This window comes from Macrotis lagotis, chromosome X (genome assembly GCF_037893015.1).
Source record: "Macrotis lagotis isolate mMagLag1 chromosome X, bilby.v1.9.chrom.fasta, whole genome shotgun sequence".
Lineage (NCBI taxonomy): Eukaryota > Metazoa > Chordata > Mammalia > Peramelemorphia > Peramelidae > Macrotis > Macrotis lagotis.
In genome coordinates, this window is record NC_133666.1 from 116,422,594 (window position 1) to 116,433,350 (window position 10,757).

Consider the following 10,757-nt stretch of genomic DNA (forward strand, 5'->3'; position numbering starts at 1 on the left):
TCCCTCATTCCACCTTGCCTTCCCCCTTCCATATCATTACAATAAAAAAATCTTATTATGTGAAATATCTTAGCCTATTCCACCTCTCCTTTCTCTTACTCCAATTACATTTCCATTTTAGCCAATGACTCCATTTTTACAATAATTATATCTTCAAATTCAGCTTTCTCTTGTGCTTCATCTATAAAAAACTCCTTCCTGCTCTATTAAATGAGAAGTTTCTCATAAGTATCATCAGTATCATTTTTCTGTGCAGGAATACATGTAGCTCATCATCATTAAGTCCCTCATATTTTACCCTTCTTCACTTTCTATGCTTCACCTGAGTCCTGTATTTGAAGATCAAAACTTTCTGTTAAGCTCTGGCCATTTTAACAGGAACATTTGAAATTCCTCCGTTTCATTGAAAGTTCATCTTTTTCCCTGGAAGAGGATGTACAGTTTTGCTGGGTAGTTGATTCTCTGTGGCATTCCGAGCTCTTTTGCCTTCTGGAATATGATATTCCAAGCCCTATGAGCCTTTAATGTAGTTGCTGCTAAGTCCTGTGTGATCCTGACTGCAGTTCCATGATATTTGAATTGTGTCCTAGATGCTTGAATTTTTCTCTTTGACTTGGGAGTTCTGGAACTTGGCTATAATATTCCTAGGGGTTGTTTTTTTGATCTCTTTCCGGATTAGATCAGTAGATTCTATCAATTTCTATTTTGTCCTCTGCTTCTAGGATATTGGGGCAATTTTCCTGTAGGGTATACAGTGGTAACATCAAAGTGGTCCTGATGCATGGAAAGCCCACCCAGACTAGATCAGACCCTATAGAAACAGCATTAAAAATAGAGAGTCCCAGATGTGATGGCCTATTATTTTTGAAAGTAATTTAAAACCTCAGATCAGATCCTATTGCCTTGCATTTTACAACATTCAAACCTCAGAATAGAGAACTGCATTTGGTCAACAATTGATTGTTCTCTGGTGCCACCATGAAAAACTGGGATGGGTTTAATCTAACTTCCAGTCCCAGAATATAAAGTCAATCCTTTTCACTGTTCATGAGACTGTGATCTAAGATGAAATGAAGTTGCCTAGATAAACCAATATGATTTCTTCCTTGAGGAAATGTACAGAAGGTGGATAAGTTCCTTCTATATAGATGATACTCTTTTCTTCCCATCTCATTAGTTCCTGGAGAAAGTTCCAGCAGAGAATAATCTTCTTTGAAGATATTAGGTATGTACTCAGAAAAGATAAATCTTTCAAGATTCTAGGACTAATTTAAGCTGCCTAATGAGTTGATTGATGCGTTCACTTCGGTAGCCAGGTTTGCCCATTTCCTTGAGAAAGCCCACTCTATTCTTGGCATTCATGGACAGTGGAAAAGGACAAAGGAGCCTCGAGACCTGAGAGAAATGCTCTCCACCACTGAGCAGATTTCATTAACAATATCTTCCAGACAAATGATACCAAATTTCCCTAGACACTCCTCAGAGTGTTATTTGTTAGGTATACTTTCTTATTATTTATCCTGGCTTATTCTCATTTCAGAAAGAGTTCATGGACAGATTTTAGGTTAGGATATCCCCAAACTACATAAGGCTCTATAATTAGAAGTTTCTTTAAGGAAACTGGGGTCATGTTAACAAAGACACCACTATACATTTTCTTCAAAGTTCCTCTACTGTATTTGTCACCTGAGTCCTCGCTCTATTAATCCTCTCCATATGGACCACAAAGGCTATTCTATGTGTATTCTTTAGCACATAGCATCCAGGCTTCAAATCCTGATGTTTGACATGAGCTACATCACAGATGATCAGATGAGATTTATGAACAAATGATTCCAGCAACCTGAATTTGAGCTGACTCCCTTTCTTTTGCTTCCTCTTTTCCAAAAGTGCCTGCTTAGCCTGAATGGCTTTGAGTGCTTGATAAGTTTTCCTCCTCTTCAGAAGATTCTCTGGAACCAAAGGAATCTTTTTTTTGGGTTCAAGCTCTACCATCTTTCCTGCCTTACTAGTGCTTTTAAATAGAGATGACTTATTTTAAGGAAAACTTCATTTACTTCTATGCTCTCTAATGTTTTTAATAGGAATGGATGCTGTATTTTGTCAAAAAAAAAAAAAAAACTTCTCCAGCATCCAATTAGATAATCATGTGATTTCTATTAGTTTTGTAACTGATATGATCAGATACAATTTTCATAATATTGAGTGACCCATGTATTCTGGGTATAAATTCTACCTGTTAATAGTGTAATGTTCTGTTGACAAATCACTGTAATCTATTTGCTAACATTTTAATTTTGCATTATTATTAGTTAGGAAAATTGACCTATAATTTTCTTTTTCCTGTTTTATGTATCAGCATCATTTTTGAGTCAGTAAATCCCTTCCTTGTCTATTTTTCCAAATATAGAATTGGAAAGAATTGTTCTTTATATGTTTGATGGAATTCACTTGTGAATCCATTTAGTCCTGAAAAAAAACATTGATGGTTTATCAACATTCTTTTTCTGAAATGTAGTTATATAAGTACTTCATTTTCTCTTCTGTTAATCTGTTAATTTTTATTTTTAGTATATATTCATATATTTCATTTAGTATGTAAGATTTATTGTCATGTAGTTGGGCAAAATAGGTCAAAATTATTGCTTTAATTTCCCCTTCATTAGTTGTAAATTGAACCTTTTCATTTCTGATACTGATAATCTGGTTTTCTTCTTTTAAAAAAAAAATCAAATTAGCCAAAGGATTAATCAATTTCATTGGTTTATTTATGTAACAACTTTTATTTTAATTTATTAGTGCAATAGCTTTCTTTCAATTTCATTAATTTCTCCATTAACTTTTAGAAATTTCAATTTGATATTTAATTGGAAGTTTTAATTTTATTTTTTCTAGCTTTTTAAATTGCATGCCCAATTCATTGAACTCCTCTTTCTTTGTTTTGTTTATGTAAGCATTTCAAGATGTAAAATTCCCCCTGCTTTGACTGCATCTCATAGTTTTGGTATTTTGTATCATTATTTACATTGTCTCAAATGAAATTATTAATTGTTTCTTTTCTTTGATTTTTTTTGTTTGACGCATTTAATCTTTATGAATTAGACTATTTAGTTTCTAATTAACTTTTAGTCAATTTTTTGTGACCCCTTAATTACATATATTTTTATATCGTAATCTTAAAATGACGCATTTAGTATTCCACCTTCCTTGCATTTGATTGTGAGGTTTCTATGCCCTAATACATGGTCAACTTTTGAGCAGATCTCATGTACCGCTGAGGGAAAAGTAAATTTCTTTATATCCCCATTCAGGTTTCTCCAGATGTCTATCATATTTAACTTTTCTCAAATTCTATTTGCCTCCTTAATGTCTTCCTTATTCATGGTATCTTTTAGCAAGATGTGGTTTCCATCCTTTTCCCTTTTAATTAAATCTATTTTTAATTCTGCATTGTCTTAGATCAGGATTGCTACCTTTCCTTTTTTTTCCAACCCTTAATCTGCATGCATCTCTCTGTTTCATATATGTTTCTTATAAACAACATATTTCAGGACTCTGGTTTTTAATCCTCTGTGCTATCTGATTTCATATTATGGTAGAGTTCATCCCATTGACATTCACTGTTATTATTACTTACTCTGTATTTCCCTCCATTCTTTTTTTATATCCCTCCTCACTGATGTTTAGCTTCTGACCACTGACTCCCTCAATATGCATCGCTTTTTTCACCCTTTTTCATCTACTACTTATCCTCTCCTCTGATTTCTCTTCTATCATTCTCACTTCCCTTTTCTTTCTCCCCCACCCCCAAACATTTCCCTGTAGGTTAAGATAAAATCCAAGTTTGGGTGTATGTTTTTCCCTCTCTGAGTCAAATTCAATGAGAGCAACTTTAAACAATGCCTGCCTCTCCCTTTCTTCCCTCTATTGTAATTTATCCTTTACACCTCTGCATAGGATATAATTTATCTCATTCTGCCACTTCATTTCATCTTCTTTCAGTAAAATTCTTTTTTTCATTTCTTAATTTTTTTATTTTTTATTTTTATTTTTAGGTTTTTGCAATAGGGTTAAGTGGTTTGCCCAAGGCCACATGGCTAGGTAATTATTAAGTGTCTGAGACTGGATTTGAACCCAGCTACTCCTGACTCCAGGGCCGGTGCTTTATCCAGTGCATCACCTAGCTTCCCCTCTTAATTTTTTTATATCATCACTTCAAAATAAACATATTCACACCTTCTCTTTATCTTTATATCTTTTAACTGCCCTTACTGAGATAAAGTTAAGTCACAAATATTACCTTTAGAGAGGTAAACAGTGTAATATTTTTGAATGATTTTTTCCCTATTTACCTTTTTATGTATCTTTTGAGTCTTGAATTTGATGATTGAATTTTCTATTCAGCTTTGATTTTTTTCCATTAGGAAAGTTTGAAAATTCCTGATATTGATTCTTTGAAGTTCATCTCTTCTCCAAAAGAATATGTTCAGTTTTGCTGCTTAGTTTATTCTTGGTTATAATCCAGTCTCCTCCTTCATAGATATATGCCAGATTCTCCAATATTTCAATGTTAAAACTGCTAAATCCTGTATATTCCTGACAGTGGGCATGTTGTTATTTTTATTGTTTGTTTCTAGCTTTTTACAATTTTTCTTTTTGACCTGATGATTCTGGAAATTGGATACAATATTCCTTGTTTTGCATTTTCATTTTGGTATCTCTTTTAGGAAGTATTTGGTGTATTCTTTCTCTCTGAATTTGCCCTCTGATTCTTGGCTATTAGTGCAGTTTCCCTTGATAATTTCTTGAAAAATATTGTCCAATCTCTTTTTTTTGATCACGGCTTTCAGGTAACCCCAAAAGTCTTAAGTTATCTCTCTTGGATCTATATTCTAAGTCAGTTGTTTTTTCAATGAAGTGTTTTCTATTTTCTATTTTTTATTTTTTAAAATTTATTTTTACTGATTTTTTTTCAAGACTTGCCTAAAGTCACTCACCTAGGTAATTATTAAGTGTCTGAATCCAGATTTGAACTCAGGTCCTCCTGACTCCAGGGCTGGTGCTCTATTCACTGTGCTGCCTAGCTACCCCATTTTGACTGATTCTTTTTTTTTGCAAGGCAATGGGTTGACTGATTCTTGTCATTAATTTATAATTGCCTAATTTTAATTTTTAAGGATTTATTTTCTTCAGTTAGCTTTTCTATCTCCTCTTCCATTTGGTCAACTAATTTTTTAAGGAGTTATTTTCTTCATTGTCTTTTTTTCCCTTTTGTCCAATTCTATTTGTGCTTCTTTCCCCAATTTTTCATAAGTCTCCTGCATAACTCTAATTTCTGTTCCCAAATATTATTCTACCTCTCCTACTTGACATTTAAGATCATTTTGGAGCTCTTTCAAGAGGACTCTTTAGGCTTCAGACTAACTCATATTCCTTTTGAGGCTTTATATGTAGGTATTTTGTCATATTTTCTTTTCTAAAATGATGTTTTGATCTTCCATGTCACCATAGTAGCTTCCCCCCCATTTTTTCATTTTAAGCTCTGTTCAAGTAAGTGTCAGTGGGGCAGAGTCCCTAGCTGCTTGTGCTGGGGACCAGAGCCTTCTTATGGAATTTCTAGACTAGGGCTGCAGGTGCTAGTGACTTGCCCACTGTCTTGAGCTTGCTGTGCCAACATCTAAGGGATCTCAATATGCCTTTTGTACTGAGACCAAAACCCTCACACTTGACCTACTGCACTATTGAGTTGGGACCCAGAGACCTCTCTTGCCATCTGTACTGCTGTTAAGAGCTTTGCCTTGGCTTTCCTGTATCCAGCTTGCACGGAGGTGTATTCACTCTCCACCTTAGAGAGACAAAGCATTCATGAATTCATTTGAAGATATTTTAAAATTGGAAAATAATTTCACTCTGTTTCTTTGTGGGGATCTGTCATTCTAGAACCCATTTAGAACTTTGATTTAATGTTGTTTTTGAGGGAAACTGGAAGAGCTCAGGTGACTTCCTGGTTCCTCTGACATTATGGCTCTACTACCCTTCTTCCCCCAGACTCCTTTCTATAAGTATGAAATTTATTAAGCCAGGTTTTAATGATACATTATTAACATTTCAAGGTCACTTTTAGTCTTTCTAGTTACTAATTAGGACAGTGATATTTTCTTACTAGTGTTCTCTCTCAATTCAAAATATGTACTGTCCTGCTACATTTTGTATTTCATACTTCTTCCTATCCTCATCATAATGCAAACCTTTTGAGGGCACCTCACTTTTGTCCTTACATTTCAGAAATACCCTGGTACCTTAGCTATTTTTTTTTATCCTTTAATGTTTTAATGACATTTTTAGGGTTATTTTTTGCAAGGCAAATGGGGTTAAATGGCTTGCCCAAAGTCACACAGCTAGGTAATTATTAAGTGTCTGAGGCCAAATATGAACTCAGGTTCTCCTGCCTCCAGGGCCAGTGCTCTATCTACTGTACTACCTAGCTGCCCCTTAATGATTCTTTTTGACCTCATTTGGGGTTTTCTGGGCAATGATCCTAAAGCTGTTTTCCCTTTCCTTCTCTAGTCCATTTTACAGATGAGAAAACTGAGGCAAATACTGTTAAGTTACTCTGGGTCACAAAACTAATAAGAGTCATGGCTAGATTTGATTCATGAAGACTATTCCCTGACTCCATATTTAGAACTTTATCTACTATGCCACCTAGCTGCCCTTCTTGATTATGACAGGTTCTCAATTAAATGATTGTCAAAATGAACTAAATTTTTACTCTCTGAACTAGTAGAGAATCAGAATTAACTCTAACTTTTCCAGTACTTGTTTGACTCTTTGAATTGTATCATCTGGGCTATATTCACTGAGATTTGGGATTTACCAAGGTATTTCATGGACATCATCATTGTTTTGCAGCAAGGTTGTGTTTTCCTTACAATCTGAAGTCCTACCACTTTCCTAAACAACTGCTTTGAGGACTTCTGAGGAGATAGATGATATAGATAGATAGATATAGATATAGATATAGATATAGATGATATAGATACATATTAGATAGATATAGATGATAGATATAGATATAGATATTGAAAGCCATTCTTTATTTCCTTTTCTGTCAATGTATCTTCCTTCTTTTGAACTCTGGATTTGTATTTAATATGAACCTTTCATCTTACTCTGTATTCTCAAAAGAAAAATTTTTAGGTACTAAATCATTTTGACTATTCTATCATGACCAAATGACTGCAAAGGATATATGAAAAGAAGACATTACCTGAATTTAAAGAAAGATCTGATGATGAAAATAAATATACATCCATACATACATTTATGTCCAGGATTGGAGGGGAGGCGAAGAAAGCAATTTATATGATAACTTTATATTTTTGAAAAGAAATAATGAATTGTACATAACAGCTTTGCAACCTCATGTGCAATCACCTTTTTTCTACTATGTTTGGAAATTCTTATATTACTGCATATTTAAAAATAAAATAATTTTTTAATAAAAGAAAATATAGTAGTCTAAAAGGGAAAAAACACTAAACCATAGACCATAAAATTAGAGCTGGAAAACATTTGCAATTATTTGGTCTTGTGCCATTTTTTACTGATACTTCTACTGAGGTTGTGATGGATAAAGCTAAATATATATATATATATATATATATATATATATATATATAAAGATAATTATGATAGTTATATTTTCTTGATATATTATTACTATGAAAGATGATATTTCCAAAAGAACTACCATCCTGAAGACACTTTCTGGATGACTTTAGCCTGACATCTCAAATTGGATTGATTCATGGATATCACGCAATTTGAAGGAGATAACATTTGAGGTTGGGAGAAGGAAAAAGTCATCTAATGTTGCAATGTAACCATCAATGAAGAAACTAGTTGAAATTATTTGTATCTTCAAAAAAATATTACAGTACAAAAATAATAAAATATTAGAATACAAAGTAACAAAATCCATAATAAATTTTAAAAAATCATCAACATTCCTGTATAGAACAGGAAAAAAAAGGAAATAAAAGAAATTCCAATAAAAATAATTGCAAAATGAATAAATATATATGGGAGTTTACTCATTAATGTGTACACATGCAGACACATAACATAAAATATCAGCAAAGTGTTCTTTGCAGAAATAAAAGGAAGTCAACTAAGAAATATGCCTTGACAATGCTGCCTAATTTACTTTACAGTAGTGATCAAATTCCTGAGGGAATATTTTGTAGAACTAGACAAAAATAAATATTAATTGGTATGAGAAAAAAATCTTTGAATTACCAAACCTCAAAGGATATAGTTAAGTAGCAATCATCTGAAATTTTTGATAGTAGTTTAAATAAATACAACAAAGCAGAAGAGTGGAAATGTTTGATAAGTATTGTTAATTGATAAACAAATATTAAAACAGTAATTGAGTTTATGATGCTAGAAATATAAATTACTGTGAAAAGATTTCTTTCTGATAAAAGAAATGAGGAAAAGGAAAATAGTGAATTTTGTTTTTAAATTTGAAACTTGTTTAAATTTGTTTTAGCTAAATGACTTATATCATATCTTCTAATCATCTCAAAATGAATGTCACCTGAATATATGAAGTCAAAGAAAGATTTCAAATAATCAAATATAATATTTCATAGAAATAAACATAAGCATATACAAAAAAGGCTTTTTTGTCCTCCTTCATGTCAAGGTTTGCCAGCATATGAGGAAAACTGCAAGATGAATATAGGAATAATGGAATCATAGAATCTCAGAGTAGAAAGGAATCTTAGAAACCACCTTGTTAAACCAATACCTGATCTAGAATTCCCTTTATATCAAACTTGGGAACAATGGATGGATCTTACAGTAAGGAGGATGGGAGTTCAACCAGTCTTATACACATAAGACATTAGCTCTGGAGTAGACTTATGATATAACATAGCACCCCTTCACTCAAATCCAATTCATGTACTTGCCATGGTATCACCATTCTGATGTCAGAGTCTTCTTTGAGAATACCTCTACAGAATGGGTATCTCTCTTCATCCCATGCATTCCATTAGATTATTCTAATTGTTAGGAAGATATACTTGACACCAATCTAATTCAATTGTTGTTCAATTGTTTTTCATTCACGTCTGACTCCTCATGACCTCATTTGGCATTTTGTTGACAAAGATTCTGTTAAGTGGTTTGCTATTTTCCTCAGCTCATCCAGGGGCAAACAGGGTTAAATGACTTGCCCAGTGTCACATTGCCAGTAAGTGTCTGAAGGCAGATTTGAAGTCATAAAGATGAGTCTTCTTGACACCAGGTCTCTATCCACTGTGTCGCCTAGCTGCCCCAATATAAAAATCTAAATATGATTATCTTCATTGTTCCTACTCTGACTTTTGGAGCCAAGAACATCTTTTACCTTCTTTCTACATAGCATCCTTAAAATCTAGAATTAAATTGATTGGGAAGGACCTTTCCAATCAGCCCATTTTTCTACTTTCAAGAGTTCCATTGAAACTGTTTGAAAATCATCACTGAACCACTCTATTTTTTTTACTTATTTCTATGCCTATATAGGCTCATTGCCATGCTAAATATTTTCCTACATCTTGCTGTATGCATATGAGTTTGTCCCCTTCATTGAGGCTGAGGCAAACATTAGTTGCCATAACACCCCATGTCAGAATCTGGATAATTACTGTGGGTGTCAGATGTTACACTACCTTTATGTGACTTGATTCCTTACAAAAGAAACCATTTTAATGGAGGAAAAGAATGCTGCTTGCAGGGTGGATAATTCGAATTTAGCCATTGTTTTTCTGATATGGCACAACTGTAAAATCTCTCATTTAAGATTGGGAAGATTAGCAAAAAGTTATTCTAAAAGAGAATTCAGGCACTCAGCATGATTTTTTCACATCTCATAATGCTGTGGTACTTGGTCATAGATTTTTTCCTGTATAGCATGGAAAAGAAAGGAACTCAAGTGGTGGTGAAGTATTCTTGAACTTGTATTTGAATTGCCTTTGTCACTTGTCAGAACTTGACAGCTCTGTACAAGCACTCTGAGTAATGCAGATGTTCCAAGGCACCCAATGTGGCCATTTGGCATGCATAAAGGACCTGGGCATGGAGAAAAGAGAGTCCTTATCCAGTTATTCTGCATTACAAATTAGGAAGGATAGAAAATTCAGGGAAATCAAGCCTCCAGATTCTCCTCTCCTCATTTAATCTGCCTCCCCTGAATTCTTAACAAAGATGTAGCTTCAACAAAGGTATTCAACCTATAAAGCTTCAGAAGATTCTGAAAATGAAAGTGCCTGCTGGATCTGATTTTTTAAAATTCCAATTTAGTACAATGCTGAAATCTATGATTCACTTGGATTTTTATCTGTGGAATTTGATAAAGGTCAGGTTATGTTCATCGAAACATTCTGGAGAAGCTCCATTTTACAACAGTAATTAAGTCTAATCAGTGAGATCTCAACTTTGCCACTTACTACTCATAGGACATTAGTTTTGGATTAGATGATCTATGAAGAAGATATTCAAATACTTCAGGAAACTGTACTTTTATTGACATGTGTATGACTTTGATAATGTAATCTCTTCATACGTTATTAGACGATCTTTACGAAATGCCTTGTGGTCAAGTATGTATCTCCTGTTGACCAACATATCCACTTCCATCACTAGGGGTGAATGAATGTCATGATTAAATTAGAAAACTGAAGGTTACCTCCATGTTGGAATGA

General features: G+C 33.5%; 1 pseudogene; it reads right to left on the reverse strand.

Annotated features, from left to right (window-relative positions):
- Window positions 1–1,251: 1,251 nt before the first annotated feature.
- On the reverse strand, window positions 1,252–1,995 carry LOC141498809 (ribosomal protein uL30-like; annotated as a pseudogene).
- Between the last annotated feature and the right edge of the window lie 8,762 nt (window positions 1,996–10,757).